The sequence below is a fragment of the Triticum dicoccoides genome, chromosome 1B (assembly GCF_002162155.2).
Source record: "Triticum dicoccoides isolate Atlit2015 ecotype Zavitan chromosome 1B, WEW_v2.0, whole genome shotgun sequence".
NCBI classification, from domain to species: domain Eukaryota; kingdom Viridiplantae; phylum Streptophyta; class Magnoliopsida; order Poales; family Poaceae; genus Triticum; species Triticum dicoccoides.
Window position 1 is genome coordinate 457,642,094 of NC_041381.1, and position 13,641 is coordinate 457,655,734.

The following is a 13,641-nucleotide window of genomic DNA, read 5'->3' on the forward strand; positions in this document are numbered from 1 at the left end:
ACATGATGTAGACAAGATCAATTTATGTATAAATAGACCCCATCTTGTTACCCTTAATAGCAATGATACATACGTGTCGTTTCCCTTCTGTCATTGGGATCAAGCACCGTAAGATCGAACCCATCACAAAGCACCTCTTCCCACTGCAAGATAAATAGATCGAGTTGGCCAAACAAAACCCAAATACCGGAGAAGAAATACGAGGCTATAATCAATCATGCATATAATAGATCAAAAGAAGACTCAAATAACTTTCATGGATAAAAACATATATCTGATTATAAACTCAAAGTTCATCGAATCCCAACAAACACACCACAAAAAGAGTTACATCATATGGATCTCCAAAAGACCATTGTATTGAGAATAGAGAGAGAGAGAGAGAGAGAGAGAGAGAGAGAGAGGAAGCCATCTAGCTACTAACTACGGACTCGTAGTTCTACAATGAACTACTCACGCATCATCGGAGAGGCACCAATGGACATGATGAACCCCTCCGTGATGGTGTTTAGATTAGATCTGGTGTTTCTGAAACTTGCGACGGCTGGAATTGATTTTCGTCGACTCCCCTAGGGTTTCTGAAATATTGGGGTATTTATAGAGCAAAGAGGCAGTGCGGGAGGCCACCGAGGTGGGCATAACCCACCTGGGCACGCTTGGTCCCCCGGACGCACCCTGGTGGGTTGTGCCCCCCTCAGGGCACCCCTCTGGTACTTCTTCGGCCCATCTTGTGTCTTCTAGTACAGAAAAATCCATAAAAAGTTTCACTGCGTTTGGACTCAGTTTGGTATTGATTTCCTGCGATGTAAAAAACAAGCAGAAAACAACTGGCATTGGGCACTATGTCAATAGGTTAGTACCAAAAAATGATATAAAATGATTGTAAAATGATTGTAAAACATCCAAAAATGATAATATAACAGCATGGAACAATCAAAAGTTATAGATACGTTTGGAGACGTATCACCCGTCCAAATTGCAATACATCGACAAGCCAGTATAGTCCTCTGTTGTGCATATATAACTCAAGTCGGATGATGAACGTTTGGGCTAGCTCTGGATGGTGCACAACTGTCCTGTTTATTTACTCTCAGCATATATAAATAAAAAGAATTGGTCGCATCTGGAGACTAGCATGTTGAAAATTGGAGCCGAGGACACCCTACCGTGCTACTGTCATGCAACTTCAGTAGTGCACCTACTTAATTAGTATTGGGCTTGTGAGCACATTATTGGAACGAACACTCATGGATTTTGTTTTAGAGATTCACTACAGAAAAATGGAGTGATAAAGTGAAATGCTTGGTCAACTTAAGAGCTTTCTTGCATGCTCGTGGAGAGATTTTTATGATTATTTTCGGGTGGAATTTGCTCTTACCATTATTGTGTCTACACTGTCTTCAGTAATACAGACAAGGATGGCGCCGGTTAAGCGCCAATACAGTATTGTCATGCCTAGCCCACCTCCGTCGTAATTTGTACATCATGGGTGATCCTTCTTCGCTAAATGTGCTGTGCCTTGTGCATTTATACTACATATATATCCCTGATAATGATATTTAACTAATGGGGCATTTATGCTATTTGTATCCTTACTGCTGCTCTTATCTAATGAGCTTTTCCGTGGTGAGCCTTCAAAGTATCTGAAACCTAACATGCGATGATGCAAAGTTATTTTGATGCTATTTGTGTATTGTTATTCATTTTTCGTCTTTGTCCAGAGGCCCTAGCATAGGCTTCCAACAAAAGAGACTCTTCTTTAGCCCCTTCCGCATTTTTTTAAAAACAACTTGCTGTCATTTGCAAACAACAAGTGGTTCATCGGTGATACCGATGTGGCCACTTTAACACCTTTAAGATTAGATGATTAGACATGAAATTTTAGAAGACACCAAAGGCCCTTTGATGCCAACAAAATCAAATAGGGTGAAAATAGGATCTCCTTGGTGAATACCACGGGTAGGTCTGAACTCCTCTAGCTTTTGTCCATTAAATAATACAGAAAAAAAGAAGAGAAAAGTTTTTTAGGAAAAAAGGGTAACCATCCTCATTACCATGTTGACCTAATCGGAGGAGACATGACGGACGTGGAGTAATTGGTCACGAGCTCATATGAGCTCGTTATCTAGGTCGTCGATAAGCCTCTCTGGATCTGGGCTATTTTCCTATACCCGCGCGTGCGGTGCGCCAGAAACTGAGAACTGTAGGTAAATACGTAGGCGGCAGTGGAGGATGGTGGGCCATTGCGACGCGGCAGAGTAGACGGCCGTCAGTCGTCGGGCAGGAGAGCCGTGGATCAGATCCATGGATCGGAAAGTTTGCTTTTCCGTCTAATGGCTGCAGACCGGAATTGAATGCAGGACCGAGAGTCCTCTCGTCTAGGGCGTGGGTCATTTGGAAGCTGAGGAATGCGGGGATAGAGGGAAGGAGCGCCGGCGGCGAGACACCATGGAGTTTCTGATGCAGCCCATCGGCAGGTATGTGGATCTCTGCTTTCCCGGCGATGCCGTCTCCATATTAGCCTCTGGTTTGGCTGATCCATAGGATTGGTTTTTCCCAAGTTTCAGATCCACTCTGCTTGACGAGGTAGGCATAGTTTGGTGCCGGCTCCTGCGGCTCTGGGGTGGGGGATTTTGAGGTGGCACAGCCGGTGGAGCGCGAGGCGGCGCAGCATCGGAAGGTGGACAGTGCCATAGTGGCGAGGCACAAATCTTCTTGGGGAAGGAGACGACGGCGGACAGAAGAGAGAGCTCGCTGCTGACATGCGAGCTGTCAACGAGGAAAATGAACCTCCAAGCCCCTGGGTGGAAAAAGAGGTTAGTGATTAGCAACCTGCATTCCATTAGAGATTCAGTCATTTAGGAAATTAAATTAGAAATGACCAAATAAATCATGCATATGCCTCTGCAGGCTGATTCAGAAAATGAAATTAGAGATTCAGAAAATAAAATTAGAAATGGATTTAAAGATTCAGAAAATTCATCTTGTATGTGCCTCTGTTTGCAGGTTGATTGCTGTCTGCAACCAGAAAATTCATGCTATATGTGCCTCTGTTTGCAGGGTGATTGCTCTCTACAGTCAGAAAATTCCTGTGTTTGCAGGTTGTTTGGTCGCTGCATTCAGAGAAGTCATGCTGTATGGTGCCTATGTTTGTAGGCTGATTGCTACCTGCATTTAGAAAATTCATGCTATATGTGATGTGTTTTGGCGGGCTGATTGCTCTCTGTAGTCAGAGAAATTAAAGATTTATGTGCTGCTATTTGCATGCTGTTTGCTCTCCTCATTCATAAAATTCATACTATATGCCTGTCTTTGCAGGTTGATTGCTCAATGCAATCAGAAAACTCATGATGTATGTGACTGTGTGTGCAGGCTGAGGATTGGTGTTGCTGCACCGAGCAAAACACCCTGCCCAAATCGTATAAATGCGTTCGAGAAGGCAGTCAGGTGTTTTGCAAAGAACCCAGCTGAAAATGTGATCACACCGGTTCTTGGTACTACTTTCGACTCTTTGGGCAAGGCGTATGGATTTCACAACTTTTTTTTTGCGAATAGTATGAAGTTTACAACTTGAACTCATGGGAGAAGGGTTTTGGTAGGAAGATGACAGGAAGCTCAGGGAGCAAGAGAAGGATGTCGAGGTTGCGAGGAAGTGTCAGGAGGACACAGAGAGGAACACAATGAAACATTTTGTTGAAATTTGTTGATTATTGGGCATGTGGAAGATGATAGTTGTATGTGTTGGTGCAGCCACAGATGAGGAGATCGCACACGCATCTCGAGATGTTACTGCTAGTGGGCCTGTATATAATGTTGCTCAGGAATCAACCCGGAAGGTGGTGGCATGCCAGGTAAAAATGAGAGAATTTAGAGATATTGCTGCTGGTGAACCTGTACTCATATTGTTCTGGTGTTGCGGATGTAGGTGGTTAGACAAGTTTGGATGATGGTGGCATATTGATCGGAGCTGGCAATTAAACTGCGGTGATAAGTCCAAAAAACAAAATCAAGAAAGAGAATGAAAATATGATTATCGGGGAGTATGACATACCTAGTGACCCAATGTGTGGTTCGCAGGGCGGAATCGCAATACTAGACGTGCCAGTGGTGGTGGGAGCAGCACTGTGAAGCAGTCTCGATGCCGGAAGGGCAATAAGAGAGCAAAAAGAAGAAGGAATACGAGGTGGAGTTAGTTCGGTTCTCTAATATTGTTGAGATGATATGCACATGTCTCAGAGAGCTCAGAAAACAATGGCACAAGCAGTGACGATAGCAACAACGCTAGTGGTGAAGACGTGGGTTATACTGGCCGCGCAAGTAAGGAAACAAATATTTGTGGAAGTACTTTATTTTTGTTTGTTCATGGAACCGTATGTGCTAAACCTTGCATCATCAGGATGTAAAACAGAGCCAACAGCCATGGGTGCAACCAGATGAATTCGAATAATGATCTCTCCTGAAAGTGTAGTCTGTATTGTTTCGTGTGCTTTCTAGAACTGGTCGGTGCAATCATCATGTTGTAGCTGCTGTGGGCAAAGATTATTGTGATTTAGATACACAGTCTGTGCATGAGTAATGTCTTTCCTGTGAAACAAATTTAATTAAGTGTCAAGTGTTGAGTCCCTAAATTTGTTTGCATGGATGGAATTTGCATTCAAACTTCTGAATGTGTTGCAAAATTGTCCAGTATAACTCACTATGTACAGTGCAAAAAGGATCTGTCTAGATTTGTGAAAAGTTATAGGTTGTCCTCTTGCCTGGCGAGCATGATCACCTGAGATGCAGCAAAAGGTACAGCTGTAGTAAAAAAATGATGACCGCATTTAGGTTTATACATTTATTGCCTCCTTGTACGAGTAGATATCAACTGTACAAGCTACAGAGAGTTCGAATGTTTGAATTTTGAAATACGGGTAGGAGCGCACAACACCCAACTGTAATAAAAGGAGGTTGCCTTGAGGTGAGCTGCAGCTTCAGGCTTGGTCTGGTAGAGAAGTGCAGCACACAGAGGGGAGAAGAGATTTCGTAGCCTCTCACAAGATGGATGCATGGGCCAGTGAGAGATGCAAATCGGTTGTGACAGAGGTGACAGTTTATGGCGCTGATGCGCGTGTGTGCGGTCTTCTTTACTGTTTTGTACTGCAATTTGATGGTTGTTTTGTGTTGACTAATGTCGTGAGCATAGATTGCAGTGTTCTGGAGGCGGAGTTGCTTTAGAGGCTAGTGTCAACTGGGTGGCCATGAATGACGAGGATGCTAGCGTGCAGCCGTTCATCTCATACGGGTCACAGAAGGTGAGCCGGCCATGGTTGCAGATCTGGTTCAGCGAGGCGAGGTTGAAGAAGATAAGGAGAGAAGAGGGGAACAAATCTTCAGGCAGAAGGCTAGTTCGTTTGGTGGTGTCGGTAATTAATGGGCCAGCTGACGCTCGCCGTTTGGGGTTGCACGTCTGAGCCGTGGCCCAAGACTGGTACGGTACGTTTGAGCCATCTCGCACGAGACGGCGAGGGTGGCAATAAATGTGGCCGGTCCATGGGTCATGTCACGTGAAAAGACCACGTATACTAGTTGGAATACAGCGAAATATACATGGGGCCGTTCGAATCTTAGCGCAGCAGGACGGCTTAGATATCGAGCACATCTCAGCTCGAGCTCAGAATATGACTTCCCAGACATGACTCTCTTTTGAGGGGAAAAAGGTTACCATCCCATCACAATGCTATGCAGGGACGGGGGCTGGCATTCTGTTACCTTCAACAGGCGCCCCTGTTCTGCCGCTGGGGAGGACAGCGGTGGGAGGGCCAAGTGGCCTAGCTCTCACCGTTTCGCCGTCGACAACGACAATCGGCTTTGCTTCGGCAGCGACTGGGCCGCCTCCTCTACGGAGGGCCGGCAAGAGCAAGCAGTTGGCGGGTCCTCGGGCAAGACTCAAGCCAGTCGTCATCGACATGGAGGCCGCTCTGCGGGCTGTGGCGGGGAAGCTCGCGGTGGCTCGGGTCCTCTCGTCGTACATGGTCGACCCCAAGGCTGTTGTCGGTGACCTCCGCGGGCCTTGGAAGCTGAGGGGCAATGCGGTGGCCCAGAAGATTGAGAGCTCAGATGGTCGTTTCGTCATCACCTTCTCGGAGGAGGGTGATTTGAAGCACATTCTTCGGGCTGGGCCATGGCACTTCAGGAACAATGCGGTGATGATCGTTGAGCTCGACGCAAAGGATGCCCCCGTGAATGTGTGCCTGGACTCCTTTATGGTCTGGGTACAAATTCACGGGCTACCGTTGAGGCCATGGGTTGGGTCCTTGGTGCTCAGCTGGGAGAGGTGAAGGCGGTGGCGCACCAAAACGAGCAGATCATTGATGAGTACATCCGGGTTCGTGTCACTCACAAGGTGGAGGAGCCGCTGAGGAAGTTCGTCGCCATCACTCCCCTCGGTACCACTGAGGAAATCCGCTTCAATGTCAAATATGAAAAATTACCTAACTTTTGTCTATGTTGTGGTATGGTGGGACACATGACGGCAAAGTTCTGTGGCATTCCGGCTGAGTAGCGCAAGCCAGAGTACTCCATCGACCTCAAGGCTCCAGGTTGGGGTGGGTCGGTTCGGCGGCACCTCGACTTTTGGGGCGTGCAGGGCACTCGTGAAGATGATGGGTTAATGGACAATGTCAAGCTACCGGACAAGGTAATAACAGTGGTTGCTACTGCTGTCCAGAAGCTGTCTATGGCGGCATCCCCGCTGATCCAAGCGACGAATCAGATAGGGGAGTAGGCGGCGTCCTCGATGGCGACGGATCTTGGGCTGCAGCTGCTTGGTCTCTCCCAGGAGGGGAGGCCAGTACTCGTCGGCTCGGGGACCAGGGGGGCCGACACCACGTCCAAGGTCAACTACGTTGCGGCTGGTGCGGAACAAGCGGCGGATCAGGTGGCCCATTCTGGCTATAGCTGGCCAAATGGGCCGGTGTTTTCGGGCCGGCCCGTGAGCACGCCGGCACGGCCCGCCTTGGGCCAGGCACGGCACGGGCTAAACGGGCCGGGCCAGGCACGCGGCACGCCCTGGGCCGTGCCTGGGCCTGGAGGCTGGGCACGCAGGCCGGCACGGCACGGCCCGATTACGTTTTTTTATTTTTTTATACATATATATATATGGCCCAACATGTAAAAATAGGCTAAAAAACGCTCAGTGCGTCAAATAACAGGCTAAAATTATGCAGCCCACCGTGCTAAACGGGCCAACATGCCGGCCCATTTACTAACTGGGCCGTGCCTGGGCTGCAGGCTGCAGCACGCGGGGCGGCACGGCACGGCCCATATAATAATCGTGCCTTGGCGGGCCGGGCCGTGCCAGGCATGATTAGGATGGGCCGTGCCGTGCAGGGCCGGGCCGGTCTGTTTGGCCAGCTATAATTCTGGCCTCAGCGTGGCACTCAACTCCAACTCTGCTGCCGCGCTGGGACAAGCTCCTGGCGATGGTACGAACAGCCCTGGGGAGCACCTCTACTCTGACTTGGGTGCTCCTGGGGCGAGCGAGGAGGAGCAGGAGAAGGCCCAGCTGCAAGCCGTTGGTCTGGACAAGGTGCAGCCAGCCAAGGCTAGAGCCAACATCCCCACTGAAGCTTTGGGGCTGGCCAATAAGGGACTTGTGGAGGGCCTCAAGGTACAGGCTCATGGAGGACAACGTCCAAGCGTCGACACCAAGGGTGACGAGACCGTTTGGGGCCGCTGGAAGCGGGTTCACAGGGAGGAGCGCGAGGAACATGAGGTGCTACAGTACGCCAGTGTCAAACATACCAGGTTTGGGGTGCCGACTCCACCGAACAGTGGGAGCCAGCTCTCTCAGCGAGGGCGCTGCCTTTGTTGTCATCCTTGAGAGTACGGTGCTGTCCAAGAGGCGCTGTTTGGACGACCAAGACTTCATCATCAATATGAATTGTAGTTCTGAGAGCTTTGAGTTACCTTCCCGTAAGAGAGTGTGTGGTGAAAGAGTTGAGGCTGTGGTAGGGATAGATGGGCTAGTAACTCATGTAACTAAGGAAGTAGATGGAGGAGAGGAGGTGAATCAAGAAAAAAAAGAATTTGTAGGAGATGGGAAAGTGGTAGGCGAGACCACTAAGGAAGCAACCGACCCTGGGGTTGTCGGTTAACTGACGGGCGTGGATGCGAGCGCCCGTCAGGAGCCATGAAAATCTTAATTTGAAACTGTCGAGGGTCGGGTCAACCTCGTACAGTTCAAGAGCTCGTGTGTCTTTCTAAGATGCACCGACCAAATGTTATCTTCCTTTCAGAGACAAGGAAAAATAAATAATATGTTGAATGTTTGCATTATCCTTTGGGTATGAAAAATGTGTTTACTGTAGCAGGTCAAGGTAAAGGTGGAGGTCTCGCGGTATTCTGGGACGAGCTCTATGATCTGGAGTTGAACAAGTACGGGGAGCATTTTATTGACATGTACGTCTGTTTTGGCAATGGTGGAAAGTGGAGGAGTACATTTGTGTATGGGGAGCCTAAGGCTAATCAAAGGTATGTTATGTGGGAACTTTTGAGAATGATTAAACCCCTAGGTGTTGGGCCATGGTTTATGGTTGGGGATTTTAATGAAGCGATGTGGCAAAATGAACACTTTTCCCGACATTCTAGGTCTACTACTCTTATGGCCAATTTTAGGAATGTTCTTTCCGATTGTAATTTGTTTGATTTGGGCTACCATGGTGTTCCTTGGTCCTATAATAACAAGCAAGAAGGAAACAAAAATGTTAGAGCAAGATTGGATCGGGCTGTAGCATGTCCCCAATGGTCTTCTTTATTTCCGGAGTGCAAGGTCTCTCATATAATCAGTTCGAGGTCTGATCACTGTCCTTTATTTATTGAGTTATTAGGATCATCTCGCATTGGGAAAGTGCCTAAACAGCTCAAATATGAGGCTTACTGGGAGAGAGAGGGGGTGGTCTTTGAGGATCAGATTAAAGCTTGTTGGAATGAAGGTAAAAATGTTGAAGATTTGAAGGATGTGGCGAATAACCTGAACTTGATGCTTGGAAATCTGCATGAGTGGAGTAGGAAGTGTATTGGATATATCCCAAGGAAATTGGATCAGGCTAGGAAGAGGCTTGGTGTTCTTTATAATCGTACTGACTAAGATGTTACGGTGGAAAGGAAAAGGATTCTTAGGGACATGGATGAGTTCCTGTATAAAGAAGAAATTTTATGGAAGCGAAGATTGCGGATCGACAAAATAAAATGGGGTGATCATAATACAAAATTCTTTAGAGTTAAGGCGTCTTGGAGAGCAAAGAAAAATAATATTTCAAGATTGATGAGGAACGACGGTACAATTACTGAGAATATGAATGAGATCCATGACATCGCTAATTCATTCTTCAAGAGTCTATATACCTGTGATGGTAAGGTCGACCCATCTTTAATCATTCCTCTAGTTAAGCCGTTGGTTATTGATGAAATAAATCTTGATTTATGTAAACCATTTACGGATCAAGAAATCAGCGACGCTCTCTTCCAAATTGGGCCGCTTAAAGCTCCAGGTCCAGATGGTTTTCATGCAAGATTCTTCCAACGGAATTGGGGATTGATCAAAGATGATATTACCCGGGCAGTCAAAAAGTTCTTTATCTCTGGGAAAATACCGGAAGGGGTAAATGAGACGGTTATTGTTCTTATTCCTAAGGTGAAAAATCCCTTGACGATTAAAGATTTCCGACCTATCAGTCTATGCAACGTTATTTATAAGATTATCTCAAAGTGCCTCGTGAACAGATTGAAGCCGCACCTTAATGGTATGATTTCCCCAACTCAAAGTGCCTTTATTCCAGGGAGACTAATTTCTGATAATGCGCTTATAGTGTTTGAGTGTATGCATTCCTTGAGTTCTCTTAAGGATGAAAGGGGTGAATTCTGTGCATATAGATTGGATTTAGCAAAAGCTTATGATAGGGTTGATTGGCATTTCTTGGAGAGTATGCTTAGGGCGTTGGGCTTCGCCCCAGGTTGGATAAAGTGGATTATGGCCTGTGTTACATCAGTAAAATTCTCTGTGCGCTTCAATGGTTAACTTTTGGAAGCTTTTGCCCCTTCATGCGGAATTAGACAAGGAGATCCGATTTCACCGTACTTATTTCTATTCATGGCTGAGGCGCTATCTTTGGTGCTACAGGATGCCTGTACTAGAGGATTGCTTATGGATTTTAAGATCAATAGACATGCTTCGGGTATATCACATCTTTTGTTTGCTGATGACTGCCTGTTATTCTTCAAGGGATCCATTAATCAAGCTTTGGCAATTAAGAATATTATTTCCACTTATGAGAAGGGAACTGGTCAGGTGCTGAGCCCAGATAAGTGCTCTATCATGTTTGGAAAAAAGTGTAGTGTGGAAATTCAAGTGGCCGTTATGGTAATCCTTTGCATCACTGTGGAGGGATTTGAGGACAAATATCTTGGGCTTCTGGTGCCTCAGGGTAGAACGAAAGCTGGTAAATTTCAATCTACAAAAGAAAAAGATCTCAAGATCTTGTCAGATTGGTTAGAAAAATATGCCTCTTGTGGAGCAAAGGAAACTTTGATTAAAGCTGTGCTTCAGGCCCTCCCAGTGTATGCCATGGGTATTTTTAAGTTTCCGGCTGCATTGTGTGAGGAGTTATTGCAGATTATAAGGAACTTTTGGTGGGGTGATGAGGTGGACAGGAGAAAGACTCATTGGCTGGCTTGCGATAAATTGACAAGACCTAAAGCTGAGGGAGGGATGGGATTCCGAGATCTCAGACTTTTTAATCAAGCATTGTTAGCTAAGCAAGCATGGAGGTTGGTGGTCAACCCTGATTCTCTTTGCGCCAAAGTGGTCAAGGCCAAATATTACCCACATGGACATATCCTTGACACTGTATTTCCTCAGTCAGCCTCACTGCCTTGGCAAGGTATTATGCATGGATTGGAGTTGCTGAAATCGAGAGTTATATGGAGGGTGCGGGATGGCTCTAATATTAATATTTGGAGAGATAACTGGCTCCCAAGGTACTCTGGACTTAAAATTACGGCAAGAAAGAGTAGGACGAGAATGAAATGGGTGTCTGAATTGATTCTGACTGGACCAAAAAGATGGGACGAGAATTTGGTTAGGCACCTATTTTATCCTCATGATGCAGAAGAGATCCTTCGGTTGCGTATTCCATCTTCGGGGGTAGGTGATTTTGTTGCATGGCACTTTAAAAAGTCGGGGATGTTCTCAGTTAAAAGCGCGTACAAGCTTGCACTCATGCTAAAGGAACAAAAAGAAGACGAGGGGCAATACAGCGATGCAACTTTGAGGGAGAGGAAAATTTGGGACATCATCTGGAAGGCCAAGGTTCCTCAAAAGATACGTATTTTTGCTTGGCGGGCCGCTACCAATAGTTTGGCTGTCCAAGTAAACAGAGTGGCACACCACCAAGAGACTCTCAGTACGTGCTCGATATGTGGAGTGGAGGACGAGAATACGTTTCATGCGCTTGTTATGTGCCCCAAGGCTCGTGCGTTGCACATGGCCATGAGAGATACTTGGGAGTTACCGTCGGAGAATGCATTCAGGTATACTGGGTCGGATTGGTTTCTTGTGCTCCTAAGTCAAGTGGGTCAGTCTATGAGGGACAAAATTATTTTCATTTTCTGGAGAGCCTGGCACTTGAGAAATGACTTGATTTTTGGCAAGGGCACGGAGTCAGTCACAAATTCAACCAATTTTATTTATAATTATTGGTCATCCTTTGGCGCAAGTCATTCAAGGCCATTGGAGGATTCATAGAATAAAGGGAAAAGTCCGATGAGTGATCTGCAAAGTACTCCAAATATTTTGGAAGTTCAGATGGGTTGGAAGCCCCCACCTTCAGGTTATATCAAAATTAATGTCGATGCAAGTTTTGTGGATAGTATTAGCGCGACAAGTGTGGGTGTGGTGGCTAGGGATTCTGCTGGCAAAGTCATGGTCTCTTCGTGGGACTACATTTTTCTAGAACGAAGACGCACGATGCGTCCGGCTTTAAATTAATAAAGCCCACCGACAGGCAACATCCACAGAGTTCAATACAGGAGAAACATCCTAAAAGATAAACTGGCCGAAGCCAAAAGTATTAAACATGCAACCGGCCTTAGCCTGAGAGGGAAGGACATAAATACCAGCACACAGGCAACCAGTCCAATGGAACACCAAAATAGCACCATGAGCAGCATCTTAGGTACGGGCTTCCACCTGAATCGTGCGGATCCGCTCCATGGCCTCCATCATCCGATCTGCATCATGTCGTTTCCCCAACGGAGTCCATGTCTGGAGGAACACGTGGCATTTGAAAATAATGTCAGCAGGATGGTTAGGGAACTTGTGTTCGATAGTCATCTTATTGCGGGTGGTCCAAAGAGACCAGCACAGCGCCCCTACGCAGCGCCACAACACACGCCCGAAGCTACCCCTCTGAGCAAGAAGGATCCTACGAAGGTCCGAGGCCGAATTGGGATTCCAGGTATGCACAAAAGCCTTACGGACGGCACTCCAGGCAAAGCGGGCTAGATGGCACTTGAAAAAGATGTGGTTGGCATCTTCATGTGCTCCACAAAGCACGCAACAGCCATCCGAAGGGCCATGTCTAACGTTAGTGGCAAGTTGGTAGATGCCAAAGTGACTACGCCAAAGAGGTTCCGTCCCAAGCCAATGGTCGAGCCAGAACCGCGTGAAGTTCCCGTTCTTAACGCAGAACTTGGCCCCTAACGTGAAGGCAGGCTTAACAGCCTGGATTCCATTCCAGAAAGGCGATCCCTTCGCCTTTGAGGTAAGGAAATTCCCATCAGGAAAATATTTGGCGCGAAGGATATCAGCCCAAAGCCCTTGTTCGTTCTGGGAGAGTTTCCAGATCCACTTGACGAGAAGCGCCACATTCATGAGTTTGGAGTTAAGGATCCCAAGACCACCAAATTTCTTTGGCCGGCAAAGCGCCGCCCACTTGATTAGGTGGTATTTCTTTTTGGTCCCAGTTCCTTCCCAAAAGAACTTAGACCTGGGGGTGTCGAACTTGGCGTGGACACCGTCAGCCAGCAGGAACATGCCCATAGTAAAAAGGGGCAGGGAAGACAAGCTGGAGTTAGTCAGAATCAACCAGGCCGCAGAGGATAAGAACCTGCCGCGCTAGGGGCTAACCCGGTTCGCCACCTTGCCGTATAAAGGTTCCCGTTCGAGAATCGAGATGTGTTTGTCTGAAATGGGAAGACCTAGGTACTTAAATGGAAAACTCCCTAGTTTGCAGTTAAGTAGGTTGGCAATGCGGGTGGCCAGGTGATTGTCCATCCCTATGGCAATCACCTCACTCTTCGTAAAGTTAATCTTCAGGTCGGAGATGATCTCAAAAGCGAGAAGGATGAGCTTAATCGAGGCTACACTATGGTCGTCGGGCTCAAAGAGAAGCAAGGTGTCGTCCGCGTATTAAAGATGAGTGATCCCTCCGGGGCATAAGTGTGGCACCACACCGTGAATGTGACCGGCTGTCTTGGCCTTATTCACCATGGACGAGAGGGCATCAGCAACAAAGTTGAAGATCAAAGGCGAGGAGGGATCTCCTTGTCTGAGTCCACGTTTGTTGCGGAAGAAGTTCCCCACTTCTCTGTTAATCGACA

At 47.1% G+C, this 13,641-nt stretch overlaps 1 long non-coding RNA gene across 5 annotated transcripts; it reads left to right on the forward strand.

Annotated features, from left to right (window-relative positions):
- Window positions 1–2,227: 2,227 nt before the first annotated feature.
- LOC119341086 lies at window positions 2,228–4,638 on the forward strand. Of its 5 annotated transcripts, none has more exons than XR_005164882.1 (6): window positions 2,228–2,477; window positions 2,568–2,816; window positions 3,007–3,101; window positions 3,373–3,494; window positions 3,600–3,851; window positions 3,926–4,638. It is a non-coding gene; the product is annotated as an uncharacterized LOC119341086 (long non-coding RNA). The 5 variants fall into 5 exon arrangements; XR_005164885.1 differs by lacking the exon at window positions 3,007–3,101 and having other exon boundaries at window positions 2,232–2,477; window positions 3,926–4,317; window positions 4,397–4,638; XR_005164894.1 differs by lacking the exon at window positions 3,007–3,101 and having other exon boundaries at window positions 2,230–2,477; window positions 3,604–3,851.
- The last annotated feature ends 9,003 nt before the right edge of the window (window positions 4,639–13,641 follow it).